This window comes from Pan paniscus, chromosome 17 (genome assembly GCF_029289425.2).
Source record: "Pan paniscus chromosome 17, NHGRI_mPanPan1-v2.0_pri, whole genome shotgun sequence".
In the NCBI taxonomy this organism is placed as follows: domain Eukaryota; kingdom Metazoa; phylum Chordata; class Mammalia; order Primates; family Hominidae; genus Pan; species Pan paniscus.
The window spans coordinates 44031959-44047656 of NC_073266.2; the positions used below are offsets into that span (position 1 = coordinate 44031959).

The window sequence follows — 15698 nt, forward strand, 5'->3', positions numbered from 1 at the left end:
CCTCTTCCAGAGTCTCATCACACAATTCCTCTCTCCAGAGGTAAAGATCTTTATCTGTTTCTTCCACAGGCATCAGGAACTTATCAGCTACATGATAGATCTCATAAATTCCCCTTAGAGATCTGTTCTTCCTCCTGGGTTAATAACATCATGATCCACATAAACTTAAGTTCTCCTTCCACAGTTGTATCAGTTCAGCATATGCTCACCTGCGAATAACAAATATCCTAAAGAACAAAGGGCCTAAATATGAGAATAGTAGTTTATTTCTCTTTCATTTGATACTACAAAGCAACAGTAACCAAAACAGCATAGTCGTGGTACAAAAACAGGCACATAGACCAATGGAACAGAAGGGAGAGCCCAGAAATAAGGCCACACATCTACAACCATCTGATCTTTGACAAGGCTGACAAAAACATGCAATGGGGAAGAGATGCCTATTCAATAAATGGTGTGGGATAACTGGCTAGCCATATGCAGAAGATTGAAGCTGACCCCCTTCCGTATAGCATATACAAAAATCAACTCAAGATAGATTAAAGACTTAAATGTAGGCCAGGCCCGGTGGCTCACACCTGTAATCCCAGCATTTTGGGAGGCTGAGGCAGGTGGATTGCTTGAGTCCAGGAGTTTGAGATCAGCCTGGGCAACATGGTGAAACCTTGTCTGTACTAGAAATACAAAAAAAACTAGCCAGTCGTGGTGGTGCACGCCTCTAGTCCCACGTACTTGGGAGGCTGAGGTGGGAGAATCACCTCAGCCTAAGAGGTCGAGGCTGCAGTGAACCAAGATTGCCCCACTGCACTCCAGCCTGGGCAACTGGAGTGAGACCCTGTTTAAAAAAAAAAAAAAAAAGACTAAAATGTAAGCCAGGTACTATGGCTCATGCCTGTAATTCCAGCACTTTGGGAGGCCGAGGTGGGTGGATCACCTGAGGCCAGGAGTTCAAGACCAGCCTGGCCAATATATGATGAAACCCCGCCTCAACTAAAAATACAAAAATTAGCCAGATGTGGTGGCACGCTCCTGTTATCCCAGCTATTTGACAGGCTGAGGCAGGAGGATCACTTGAACCTGGGAGGCAGAGGGTGCAGTGGGCCGAGATTGTGCCACTGCACTCCAGGCTGAATGACAGAGTGAGACTGTGTCTCAAAAAAAGAAAATAAATAAATAAATAAATAAATAGAACCCCACACTATAAAAACCCTAGGAGAAAACCTGGGCAATACCAGCCCATACATTGGAAAAGGCATTTGAAAAAGACGTCAAAAGTAATCACAACAAAAGCAAAAATTGACAAATGGGATCTAATTAAACTTAAGAGCTTCTGCACACAGAAAAAAAAAAGCTATCAGCAGAGTAAGCAGACAACCTACAGAATGGGAGAAAATATTTGCGAACTATGCATCTGACAAAGGTCTAATATCTAGCATCTATAAGGAACTTAAACAAATTTACAGGAAACAAACAAACAACCCCATTAAAAAGTGGGCAAAGGACATGAACAGACACTTTCCAAAAGAAGACATACATGTGGCCAACAAGTATATGAAAAGAAGCTCCATACCACTGATCATTAGAGAAATGCAAATCAAAACCACAATGAAATACCATCTCACACAGTCAGAATGGCTATTATTAAAAAATCAAAAAAATAACAGATTCTGACAAGGTTGTGGAGAAAAGGAAACACTTACATACTGGTGAGAGTTTAAATTAGTTCAACCATTGTGGAAAGCAGTATGGCAACTTCTCAAAGAGCTAAAAGCAGAACTACCATTTGACCCAGCAATCCCATTACTGGGTATATACCCAGAGGAATATAAATCATTTTACCATAAAGACACATGCACACAAAAGTTTACTGCAGGACTATTCACAATAGCAGGATATGGAATCAACCTAAATGTCTATAAAGAAAATGTGGTACATATATACCATGGAATACTATGCAGCCATAAAAAATGAGATCATGTCTTGCAGGAACATAAATGGAGCTGGAGGCTATTATCCTTAGCAAACTAACACAGGAACAGAAAACCAAATACTGCATGTTCTCACTTACAAGTGGGAGCTAAATGATGAGAACTCATGAAAACAAAGAAAGGAACAACAGACACAGGGGTCTACTTGAGGGTGAAGGGTGGGAGGAGGGAGAGGAGCAGAAAAGATAACTCTTGGATACTGGGTTTAATACCTGGGTGATGAAATAATCTGTACAATTAATCCCTGTGAAACGAGTTTATCTATGTAACAAACCTTCACATATATCCCTGAACCTAAAATAAAAGTTAAAAAAAAATAAAGAAACTCAGGAAGTAGGCCTGCAGTCCAGGGCTGACTTGGTGACTTTATTACCTCTTTAGGAACCCAGGTTCCTTCTAGCTCACTACCCTGCCATCCTCAGAGTATAGCCTTTATCCTCCTGTCCCAAAAATGGATTACTGTGTTCCAGGCAATAGGGTAGAGAAGGAAAAAGAAACAGACAAAGGGCATGCCTCAGCCGTCTTTTAGTAAAGGTTCAGGAAATCACCACATGACACATCTGTTCCGTTTCATTGATCAGGATGTACTCATATGGTCTCACTTAGCTGCAAGGGAAGCTGGGAGATGTGGTCTTTATTTTGAGTCAACATGGGCTGTCTACAATCGAGGGTCTTATTATGAAAAAAGAAGAGAGACAACAAATTAGTTACAACCACACATTCGACCTGGCAATTTTGCCCTAATTTTTCCCCAAATGTATCACCCTTTTTCCTTTGCCATTCCTCCCTTACACAAGTCCTTATAGCTTCTCACCTGAATTACTATGGTACTGTAGCTTCTTAACTGTGTGTTTTTTTAGAATTCCAATCTCTTCCCTTCAGAAAATTTTTCATTATATCTTTTCTGAAATAAATATGTAATCCCATCAAACCTTCAATGGTTTTCCAATTACCTCCAGAAAAAATTTCCAACTCCTACATGTGGCTTCCAAGTTTCATTCACGACCTGGCCCTAGACCACTGTTATAGCTGTAGCTTCTGTCTGTCTCTCTTTCTCTACTTGAACTTTTTGCTCAAGCCATACCTATATCCTGTCCCCCCTCCAACCCCCCTAAATACACCATATATCTATATCTATATCTATATCTATATCTATCTATCTATCTATATATATAACATCTTAGTAACTGAGGTAGGTCGATTACAAAAATTGTTTACCCTTCTCTTTGCAATGTGACTTTTGTGAACCCAAAAGTATCTGAGACAGGTCTCAATCAATTTAGAAAGCTTATTTTGCTGAGGTTAAGGACATGCCTGCGGCACAGCCTCAAGAAGTCCTGACAACATGTGCCCAAGGTGGTTGGGGCATGGCTTGCTTTTTACATTTTAGGGAGACATCAGTCAATACATGTAAGACTTACATTGGTTCAATCTGGAAGGGTGGGACAGCTCAAAGCAGGAGATATCAGGTCATAGGTAGATTTAAAAATGTTCTGATTGGCAATTGGTTGAAATAGTTATTATCAATAGAAAGAAATGTCTGGGTTAAGATAAGGGGTTGTGGAGACCAAGGTTTTATCATGTAGATTAAGTCTTCAGGTAGCAGGCTTCAGAGAGATTAGTTTGTAAATGTTTCTTAAGGCCTGTGTTGATGTTAATGCCAGTTGGCTTTTCCTGAATTTCAAAAGGGAGGCGGGTATGATGAGGCATGTCTGACTGCCCCTTCCCATCATGGCTGAACCAGTTTTTTAGGTTAACTTCGGAATGCCCTTGGCCAAGAGGAGAGGTTCATTCAGACAGTTGGGGGGCCTTAGAATTTTAGTTTTGGTTTACACTTTGTAGCTCCTTCCATCAAGAGATGGGTCCACTACCCCACTCTTTGAATCTGGCTGGCTTCACGACTTGCTGGGGCAATGGAATGTGTGTGAAATAACTACATGCTAGTTCTGAGTGAGAGCCTAAAGAGGCCGTGTGTGCTTCAGCGATCTCTTGAACCTGTCTCTGTCATTAGAATAAGCCTGGCCTAGCCTGCTAGATGATGAGAGGCCAAGTGCAGTGCTGCACATCATCCCAGTCAAGGCCAGTTCTGACCATCCAGCCCTTGGCTGACCTGCTGGCCGACCTCAGCTCTGTAAGCCAGACCATTCAAGATCAGCCAAGTCAGACTCAGGTCAGCATAATGGCTTAGGTGACACATAGACTCACGTAACATAAGGACTGGTTGCTGCTTTAAGCCACTAAGCTGTGGGAGACAGCATTCACTATGGAATTAGATCAAGGACACAGTGCTTTTGCATGTGCTATTCCTTCACCTTAAAATGCCTATTTTTTTTTTCAGCTTAGTAAACTCCTAAACTCATCTTTCTATCAAGACCCAGATCAAATATAATCTTAACTGGAAATTTTCTTGTCCCTACCTGGGCAGATCTAGCTGCTTTCTTTCTTTTTTATTTTTTTATGAGATAGGGTCTTGCTCTGTTGCCCAGGCTAGAGTGCAGTGGCACAATCATAGCTCACTGTCACCTCTGACTCCTGGGCTCAAGCAATCCTCTGACTTCAGCCTCCTCAGTAGCTGAGACGATAGGTGCAAGCCACCAAGCCAGGCTAATTTAAAATAATTTTTTTAGAGATGGGATCTTGCTGTGTTGCCAAGGCTGGTAACTTTGGCCTCAAGTGATACTCCTGCCTCAGCCTTCCGAGTAATTGGGATTACAGGCATGAGCTACGTGCCTGGCTAGACACCTTTTTGACAAACCTCACACCTCTATTATAGCATGTAACATATAGATACTTGTTCACACAGCCATTTCTCCTTTTGGCTGAGCTAGCTGAGGGCAAGGACAACCTATCCTATGATGTGCACCAAAAATATCTTTTGCACGAATGAAAAAATAAATTCTAGGATGTTAAGCATATGTAATTCTTTCTCTTTTATTCTCTTTCTTCCAAACAATAAATATAGTTTCTTATAATGCCTAGGTCTTTCCTTCCATAATATGTCCTCACTCACCCAAATTTCAGTCACTGATCACACATTGGAGGATGTGTTTATACCTCTTTTTCCTTCTCATGTGTGGCTTTTAAGCCCATGCAGTGTCATATTTTCATTGATTGGTAATTTCCCGTATTGAACAGTCACGTTACTCCTTGAAGTTTTTGAATTCTTTTATTTTTTAAATTCATTTACTTTTTGAGACAGGGTCTTACTCTGTCATCCAGGCTGGAGTGCAGTGGTGTGATCTTGGTTCACTGCAGCCTCAAACTCCCAGACTCAAGTGATCCTCCTGCCTTAGCCTCCCAAGTAGCTGGGACTACAGGTGTGCACCACCATACCTGGCTAATTTTTAAAAATTTGTTTGTACAGTTGGGGTCTCACTATGTTGCCCAGACTGGTTTCAAACTCCTGACCTCAAGCAATCTTCCCACCTCAGCCTCCCAAAGTGCTGGGATTACAGGTGTGAGCCACTGCACCTGGTCTCAAATTCTTAAAGTTTCTCAATTGTTTGATTTAGTTTTCAACTACATTCACCACTACTCTTTTAAATAAATTTTAAAAGTTTACCTGTTAGCTTTTTAAATTTTAAATGTTTAAAATAATCCTTTGAATGCATTGCTTACTTTTAATGTTACTATTGTCAGCTTCCTTAAAAGTGATTAAAAGACACTGTTTGATCTCTTGTCTTACCTGCTTCACTAATTTTCTATTTCCAAGTGAGAGTGGAGATGGCTGAGAAAATTGTTCTAACCACAGGCTAATTGGCAACTAGGTAGGATCTTGTGACCTGTGGTTTTTCAGTTCTTTAGTTCAACCGATTCACCTAGAGCTTCATTTGTTATGTGCCAGTTGGACATGGCTCAAGCGTCAGTTCTTAGTGCAAAATGATGTTTGTGACAGAAAGAACCTGAAGAAAGGCACGAAAGCCATCCTTCTGCTCACTGTAGCATTCCCAGAAGGAGCCTGGGGGAGCACAGCAGTCCATATGGGGCAGGGTCGGTGGGCTGCTCCCACCCTCTGCACTGTCACCCCCGAGCCCGCTGCCCCCTCATTATTCTTTGTTGTATTTTATGTGTCAGTCCCCAAATTTCTGAATGTATAATTAATCACCTCCTAAGTCTTATTGTGCACAGTGATGCTTTACCCACTTTATATTGAACACAGTATATTTGATTATTTTGAAGAAGGAAATCCATCGGCAAGAAGCGAGCTGCGTCTTTTCTGCAAGTTCTGATTTCATCAGAAAGCTCTTCTGGAACAAGCCAATTGCTTCTGATGTCAAACTTAGCAATCATTTATGAAATAATACAACAACAATAACATTTAATGCCTTTCATCAGATCAGACTGTAAATACTAATTAGTTATAGTTCATCGCATTCTGGTGGGGCTCAGTAAATTATGATGCTTGTTTTATAGATATTGAAACAAAGACAAGAGATTAGAGGCACTTGCCCAAGGCTGCAGAGGACGATGTCAAAATTGGGGTTGTAACTCTTGTGTCCTGGATTTATAGGATAAATCTCTGGATTTATAGGATAAAACTCTCTGGATTTATAGGATAAAATGTTAAGGTAGTACCAACATCTAATATAATGCAATGAACAAGTCCTGCCATGTCAGCCACTGCACTTTATATGATACATTTATATGAAAATCCCTTAGCATTAAATATTTAAGAAGAAAACATTTTAATGAAAATAGTAAACATCTCAAGTGCCTAGCATAAATGCATCATGGCCTAATTCTCCCTAATGGGCTGTGATATTAAAATGAATTCGGCTCCTGCCTCACTGTCCACTGCCACGCTGGGAATGAAGCAAAAGATTTCTTGCTTAAGCACCAAGTTCAGCCCTGGGAGGTTAATGGGACCATATTACCGGGTGATGGACCACCATGTCTAAAAGTGGTGTCTCAATAACAGCTCAAAGGACGGAGATGACTTGCTGTAAAGTTCTTTGCTCTTTAAAATCCTGGATACAATTTACTTTTTAAATAACTGATTTCCCCCTCATGAAGACTGTTTCTCAGAATGTGGAAACCCTGCCTTTGAGCTCTAAAAGCGGGTAGTTCAGATTGACTCCAATGCTAAGACTGTTAACATGTCTGCCCATCTAACCACCAGTAGGATTTTCTGTTTTCTAGGTGACTGAAACTACAGCCTTCAAATTCCAGAAAGAGCCTAGAACATAACTTTTACAACGATAAAGTCAATTGTATTTCATTTGGGATAGTTCATTTAAATTCCACCGGCTCCAGTGACAAACTTCGAAAATGCTTTTGCCAAAAGTGATCTAAATTTCTGCCATAAAACACATAAAGTGTGTCAACTTACTGATTTTGGTTTGTGATCTGCAAAATGGGGATATTTGCACTATACATACCCATTTCATGAATATCTTAACTGAAATACTGAACATTTAACAAGTCATTAAAAAATGCTTCATTCAAAAATTTATTTAGAGAAGCCAAGAGAATAAGGCATTATCTCATGATGTTATGAGAATAAATCTAAGATGTGGGTACATCTATGGTGTCTGTCCCTATCTATCTTGTAAGTCCACTTTGAGTTACTTTTTTTTTCTTTTTTCCTTGTCAGCAGATTCCAGTTGAGTTACTTTCTGTATATAGTGTGAGGTATAGCTCAAAGTTTAAATTTTTCCTTATGAATAAACAATTTTAAGTCCCATTTGTTGAAAAGACTATCTTTGGCCAGGCATGGTGGCTCATGCCTGTAATCCCAACACTTTGGGAGGCCAAGGCAGGTAGATTGCTTGAGCCCAGGAGTTCAAGACCAGCCTGGGTAACCGTGTGAGACCCCATCTCTACAAAAATAAAAATAAAAAAATTAGCTGGGTGTGATGGCACATGCCTGTAGTCCTAGCTACTTGGGAGGGTGATGCAGGAGGATTGCTTGAGCCCATAAATTTAAGGTTACAGTGAGCTATGACAGCGCCAATGCACTCTAGCCTGGGAAACAGAGTGAGGCTCTAAGAAAGAGAGAGAGAGAGAAAGAAAGGAAGAAAGGAAGGAAGGAAGGAATGAAGGAAGGAAGGAAGGAAGGAGGGAGGGAGGGAGGGAAGGGAGGGAGGGAGAAAGAAAGAGAGAGAAAGAGAGAAAGAAAGAGAGAAAGAAAGAAAGAGAAAGAAAGAAAGGAAGAAAGGAGTCTATCTCTTTACTACTTGATGGCCTTTGTCAACAACCAGCTGCATGCACCTGTGGGTCTGCTTCTGGACTCTGACAAGATATCACTGTTACCCTTATTTTTATTCTTCTGTACTTAATATGTCTTTTTTCTGTGGCTCTTTTAAGATTTTCCTTGTATAACTGAGTATGAGCAATTTGACTAGGACATGTCTTGGTGTTCATTGTTCATGCTTCTTGTCTTTGGGGTTTGTTAATCTTGGATCTGTGGGTTTATGGTTTTTGTCAAGTTTGGAAAGTTTTTGGTCATTATTTCTTCAAATATTATTTTTCTATCTGGCTCTCTCTCTCTCCTTTGGAAACTCTAATTACAGGTATATTCAGCTGCTTGAGGTTGTCCCACATCTCACTGGTGCTTTTCTCATTTTTAAAAAATTAATTTTTCTCTTTCATTTTGGATGGTGTCTGTTGCTATGTCTTCAACATCATTAATCTTTTCACCTGCAATGTCTAATCTTTATCTATTTTTTTTTCACTTCAAACATTGAATTTTCATCTCTAGAAACTTGATTTGCCTCACTTAACTTTTTGGACATATGGAATACAGTTATAGTAACTGGGTTTTGTTTGTTTGTTTGTTTGTTTGTTTTGAGATGGAGTCTCTCTCTGTCTCCCAGGCTGGAGTGCACTGGAATGATCTTGGCTCACTGCAACCTCCACCTCCCGGGTTCAAGTGATTCTCCTGTCTCAACCTCCTGAGTAGCTGGAATTACAGGTGTGCACCACCACACTCAGCTAATTTTTATATTTTTAGTAGAGGCGGGGTTTCACCATGTTGGCCAGGCTGGTCTCAAACTGCTGACCTAAGGTGATCTGGCTGCCTTGGCCTCCCAAAATGTTGAGATTACAAGGGTGAGCCACCATGCCCGGCCATAATAACTGTTTTAGTGCCCTATCTGCTAATTTAACATCTGTGTTAGTTCTGGATTGGTTTTCATTGATTGACTATTCTCATAAGTCATATTTTTCTGCTCTTTTGCATGCCTGGTAATCTATAATTGGATGCCAGACATTGTGAATTTTACTTTTTTGGGTGATGAAGACTTACATGTTGCTATAAATATTTTTGAGCTTTGTTCTGGGATGAGTTAAGTTACTTGGAAACAGTTTGATCTTTTGGGGTTTTGCTTTTAAGATTTGTTAGGTGGCTCTGGAGTAGTGCTTAGCTAATTACCCACCATTACTGAAGCAAGACTTTCCTTAGTCATCTACCCAATGCCCTGTTAATTATGAGTTTTTCCAATCTGGCTGGTAGGAACAGGCACTATCCTTGCCCTGTGTGAGTACTGGGCACGGTTTCCTCTAATTCTGTTGAATAATCTTTCCCCTGACTTGGATAGTTTCCTCACATGCATGTGCTGATCAAATTCTGTTAAATAATGCAGGGAACCCAATGCAGACCCCAGGGCTTCTCTCTGTGCAGCTGTTTCCTCTCTGATACTCTGACTTGCAAACTCTGGCAGCCTTGGTGTCCCTGGAATCTTGCTTTATCTCTTCAACTCAGGGAGTCCACCAGGTTCTCTCTGGGGTCCCTATCTATTTTGGGTTGAATTGATCCCCTTCCCAAAAACATGTTGAAATCCTAACCCCCAGTACCTCAGAATGTAACTGATTTGGAAACAGGGTCTTTATTGAGATAATCAAGCCAAAATTAGCTTATTAGAATGGGTCCTAATCCGATAGGACCGGTGTCTTTGTAAGAAGAGGAAACTTGGACAGAGACTTGTACAGATGGGAGACCACGTGAGGACACAGGGAGAAGATGGTCATCTACAAGCCAAGGAATGCCGAGGCACCCAGAAGCTAGGAAAGAGGCATGGAACAGACTCTCCCTCACAGACTTTGGAAGGAACCAATGCTGCTGATATTTTGATTTCAGACTTCTGGCCTGCAGAACTGTGGTCAATAAATTTCTGACATTTAAGCCATTCAGTGTGTGGTACTTTCTTACAGCAGCTCTGGCAAACTTAACACATCTTCCTTGCGCTGTATCCTGGAAACTCTTCGGGCAGTGAGCAGGAGCAAGCATAGGGCTCAGCACATGTGTTTTCCACCTCTCATTTTTTCGTTGCTTGACATCCATTGTCTTAAAAACCAGTGTTGGTTTGGTTTCTGTTGTTTTAGGTGGAAGGGTAAATGTGGTCCTTGTTATTATTGCTTGTTGGCTGGAAGCAGAAGTCCTCACTCATTTGATTTTTAATTGTCCAGTGTCACTGTTTCATATTCTGGGGACTATGTTTCAGTTTGCCAATGGGATTATAAACTTTGAGACCAGAGACCTTTGTGCCAACCACAACGCCTGAACTAGTCCCCTGTGCATGACAGGAGTGCAATACGTATCTGAGCTGAACAGTGTATTTTTGGTTTTTCGGACTCAGCACACTGAGGATTGACTTGTGATGAAAAATCAATGGATGTGAAATTTCTTATTCCACTTGATATTTTTAGTGTGTGAAAAATAGCCTGAAACTAAAATATTTTAGTTCCTATCTTGTTTTCAAAGAAGTGACACTCTGACGATTTCCTTTTTTTTTTTTTTTTTTTGAGACGGAGTCTCGCTCTGTTGCCCAGGCTGGAGTGCAGTGGCGCAATCTCGGCTCACTGCAAGCTCCGCCTCCCGGGTTCACGCCATTCTCCTGCCTCAGCCTCCCGAGTAGCTGGGACTACAGGCGCCCGCTACCACGCCCGGCTAATTTTTTGTATTTTTAGTAGAGACGGGGTTTCACCGTGTTAGCCAGGATGGTCTCGATCTCCTGACCTCGTGATCCGCCCGCCTCGGCCTCCCAAAGTGCTGGGATTACAGGCGTGAGCCACCGCGCCCGGCCCGATTTCCTTTTTAAATTAACAGTCATGTACCTGGTAGCACAGAGCTGTGGCAGAAATTCTTGGGCCCAAACCACCCAGCCTGTGAAGTAAAATGAACAGCCTGTCACGGCTCATCTGGATTTTCTATCTGTCATTTTTGTCTGTCTCTCAGTTCTTTTCAAGGAAGGAGGTAACATGATTTGGTACCCAGGCTTTCCTTGACATGGGTGTGAAAGCAAAAGGAGAGAATCACATTTTTTGGTTTCATTCTGGAGATTCAAATTAACTCCATTTTTTATTGTACTGCTAAAGTGTCCATAGAAAGCTAAAACATACACAAGAAACTCTGGTCCAAAATTTCCCAAGTATAAGCTTTATAAATTGTAAAGCTGTAGACTAATGGCTTTAGTATATCATTTACAAAGCAAGCATTTTTGTCCTACTTTGAACAGAGAGAAGAGGCTCTTTCATTTGACCAAACTGCTGACAGAATGTGCTGAAAACATAATTTCATACATTTATTCATCAATCATCAAGCATGTCCCTATATCGGGGCCTTTGCATATATTGTTCCCTCTGCCTGGATTGCTCTTCTCCCAGATATTTACATGGTTCACCCCCTCATCTCATTCAGGACTACACTCAATGGTCATTTTCTGAGCAAGGCCTTCCCTGCCCATCCTACTTAACAGAGCGTTGCTGCCCCACCACCCCTTCCTCATGTGACATTCTTTTCACTTGCCCTCTTTTATTTTCTTCATATCACTTATCACTTACCACCTGACAGTCAGTCAGAAAAATATCTACACATATACGTTGATCTAACACACATGTGTTTATTTATTTATCGTCTATCCTCTTCTCCTAGTCTAGTGTCTACTCCATGGGAACAGAAACTGTTCCTGCTATATTCTCGCACCTAGATCAGTGCCCAGCACACAGTATGCCTTCAGTTAATATTTGTTGAATAAATGAACACATGTTTGCTGATTTCCTCTCTGTGCAAAGGCACTGGAGGGAGGAGCTATGATGTGAATCACCCCAGCCCCGAATTCCAAGAAGCTCACCTTCTAATAGAAAGACAAATAGAAAAAATCCATGACTATGCTCCAAAGCAAAAGAATGGGTTGAATAATGTAGTTTGAAAGCACAATGGAAAAAGGGGTGGGGAGAGGCAGGGGAGTTTTTGAGATGAGCCTGGTGCAGATGTGGGATGGGCAGAGAGGAGAGGGATGAATCGCTCAGCCTCACAACACAGAGTGAGCAGATACTTGGAACCCTAGGAGTTGACAGAATGCTTTGGACCCAGCTGGAAATCTGTGTGGGTTTGTGAAGATGTAGCAGGCAAGAAAGGAGACTTGGGGCCTGATCTTGGAAGGCTTTGGAATGTTTGGAATTTGGAATCTATCTTAAAGGAGTTAAGTGGGTAGTATTTTTAAACCACCTCTAGCGAATCAATCTCCTATCCAGGAAACTTAGTTGTTTATCAGCATCTCATTGAATGTGAACTCGTTAACATGGTGACCTACACTCATCTTGTTCCCTTAAACATATATACAGAGATACCTTTTCTCTTACCAGTTATGTACCGTGAAAGTGTGGCACAAGTGTAAGAATACTTAGTAGCTTTCACTAACAATTTGCTCATTGATTGATTTGCTTTTTAAAATTTTCAAATAACAGCTTGCCTTCATTTATGTTCCTGTATATAAATGAACCCAGCACTTTCTTAGGAAGGCTCTTGATCTGGTTACATGGACCAAATGAATTCCATGCAATCAGTAGAAGGACAGAATGTGAAGTGAAACAAATCATAACATCCTCCACACCTGGGCAGGGAAACGTTATGGGCTTATGGAAACCTGATAGACTACAAAGCTTTGTAAATAACTGCCCCCCATCCCTTCTCACCCCATCCAACTCAGCCCAGTCCTGAGGCTCAGCAGACTGAATGACTGGTTCTGTGGCTCCCAGCTGCTCAGTGGCTGAACCAAACCTGTGAGTCAGGTGAGAACTTTTTCTACTCCTCTCATTTATGGAGCAAGGGTGGGTTATGTCAAGGCTACTGGAGAAAAACAGCATCAGTGAGGATATTTTGCTAGTCTGTCAGATTTACTCAGGGTTTTAGGGGAGGAGTCCGTGGATAGAGAAGGGGATGGGAGACTTAAATAATATAAGAAACAAGTAGTACTGAGCATTTTGATGTGCAAATGAAGATCTCTTATGAGAAGAGTGCAAAATCAACTTGAGTCTTAAAGCTGGAACAGGAAACATCAAAGAAATATCTGTTTTGGGTGGACCCCTCCAGCCTCAGTATCCTGTCCCCTTACAGTACTGGTCCCCTGAGAAATTTGAGATACAGCATTCTACCCCGTTCTGATTAGAATGTGATCACTTATCTACCTAGTTTCAAATGGGCATGTTTTTATTGGTTGGAGACAAAAGGCATTTCCAAGGAAAGGACGTGGACTATAAAGAAACATCTCAGCACTAGCTATAAGAATTGGGATCACTAGTGCTTTTTTTTTTTTTTTTTTGAGACAGAGTTTTGCTCTTGTTGCCCAGGCTGGAGTTCAATGGCACTGTCTCAGCTCACTGCAACCTCTGCCTCCTAGGTTCAAGTGATTCTCCTGCCTCAGCCTCCCAAGTAGCTGGGATTACAGGTGTCCACCACCATGCCCTGCTAATTTTTGTATTTTTAGTAGAGATGGGGTTTCACCATGTTGGCCAGGCTGGTCTTGAACTCTTGATCTCAGGTGATCCACCTGCCTCACCCTCCCAAAGTGCTGGGATTACAGGCGTGAGCCACTGCACCTGGCCCACTAGTGCTTTTAATTGTCATGGGAGACAATAATTTTTTTTAAGTGTTTCTTTTTTTTTTCTTCTCTTTTTATTGTTGGACCTCAGGTGCTGAGTTGGAATTAACCATACTCTATAGTACATGGCTCATCATCATGGGTCTGTGATTGATTGATTGATAGATTGATCAAGTGCTTTAATCCCCATCTTCTCCCCTAAATTTACCAACCACAGGTGGCCTTCCTCATGGTTTTTAAGGTTTATTCCCTTGTTTTATATGTTCTTACCAGATGTGGATTGTTGTTTTATATGCCTATTTCTTTTTTACTCTGTACAACTCCCTCGAGGCCCATCTATGACACATGTTTACAGCTAATCCCTTACATACATATATATATATATATATATATATACACACACACACACACACACACACATATATGTATACATACATACATACACACACACACTCATATATACATAAAGAGACAGAGTCTCACTCTGTCACCCAGGCTGGAGTGCAGTGGCACAATAATAGGTCACTGTAACCTCCAACTCCTGGGCTCAAGTGATCCTTGGGCTTCAGCCTCTTGAGTGGCTGGGACTACAGACATGTGCCACTATGCCTGGCTAATTAAAAAAAAAAAAACACTTGTAGAGACCAGGTCTGGTTACTCAGGCTGGTCTCAAATTCCGGGGCTCAAGTGATCCTCCTGCCTTTGCCTCCAGAGTGCTGGGATTACAAGCATGAGCCATGGCATCCAGCCTAATCCATTACTTGTAATGCAATCTAGACTTATTTTGCTAATCCACTCTCCCGGTGATGGACAGAGACCTTGCCTTTTGGGAGGCTATTTCAAAGAGAACAAGATGCTCAATCTACATCAATAGTTTTACATATAAATTCAATTATTTCGTATTTCAGTAATGTGGAAAACAAGCAAACCTTGCCATTATTATTATTGACCAAATAAACACAGAACTTTGCCCAGACTGTTAAGTGTACTCTGCCTGACCTTGATTTGGTGGAGTAAGGAAGAGAAAGGGGTGGGAATTGCTGGGTATGTCTTGCTCTGCTCACTTAACACCTATGAACCTGTGAGTAGTGGACTCATGCATTTTAAACAAATTGGCCATCCCAAGATAACCTTTCCAGGTCATTTCTCCAGGCTAAGTCCATTCAAAAACACTGCTCAAAAAACAGAGTATGTCTTGAATACGATTACATTCAGGGTCAAGGAACAGGCATTACAGTAATCCACAGAGCTAGTTATGTCAGCCAAGAGGAATGTATGCTGTCAACTGCCGTACAAAGATGTGTATCATAGCTGACGCTTCTCAACATATCTCTCTCCCATGCCGTGTTTGAGGAGCAAAGGCTCTTAATAGACAGGATGACTAACAATTTGGCTTTTGAAATATGATATGGGAAAATCAGGATAAACAAAATTCTTTCCATCAATTGGGTACTATTATTGAGCTGAAAATATGAGAAGCTAGAGGGAATAATGTTTTATAAATGATGACATGTATTTTAAGTAGCCAACAATATTGTTTTAATGAATGTAATTTTTCAAATTATGCCACAGCCTCCTATGTGGTAGAGAATGGTTTTGGCATGTATAATGCGGTGTCCAAATCTCCCATATGTTGGTTATAATTGAACCAAAAGTTGGATAGAGAAATAAAAGAGTGTGGGTGGAAGAGATAACTTAGTTAAATGTATTTGTTTTTATCCCCAAAACCACAGCTGTGAGCTTGGCATTAAGCAATCAGAGGAAGAAGGAAGGAAGGAAGGGAGGGAGGGAGGGAGGGAGGGAAGGAGGGAGGGAGGGAGGGAAGGAGGGCAGGCAAGGTAAGGGAGGGAGAGGGAAACAAAAAGAAGGAAAAAAAAAAAAGGAAGACAGA

General features: G+C 41.3%; 1 protein-coding gene across 1 annotated transcript in view; it reads right to left on the reverse strand.

Annotated features, from left to right (window-relative positions):
* KCTD1 (potassium channel tetramerization domain containing 1) overlaps positions 1-15698 on the reverse strand; it is a 203108-nt gene that overhangs the window by 147786 nt on the left and 39624 nt on the right. The gene's annotated exons all lie outside the window — the stretch shown is intronic.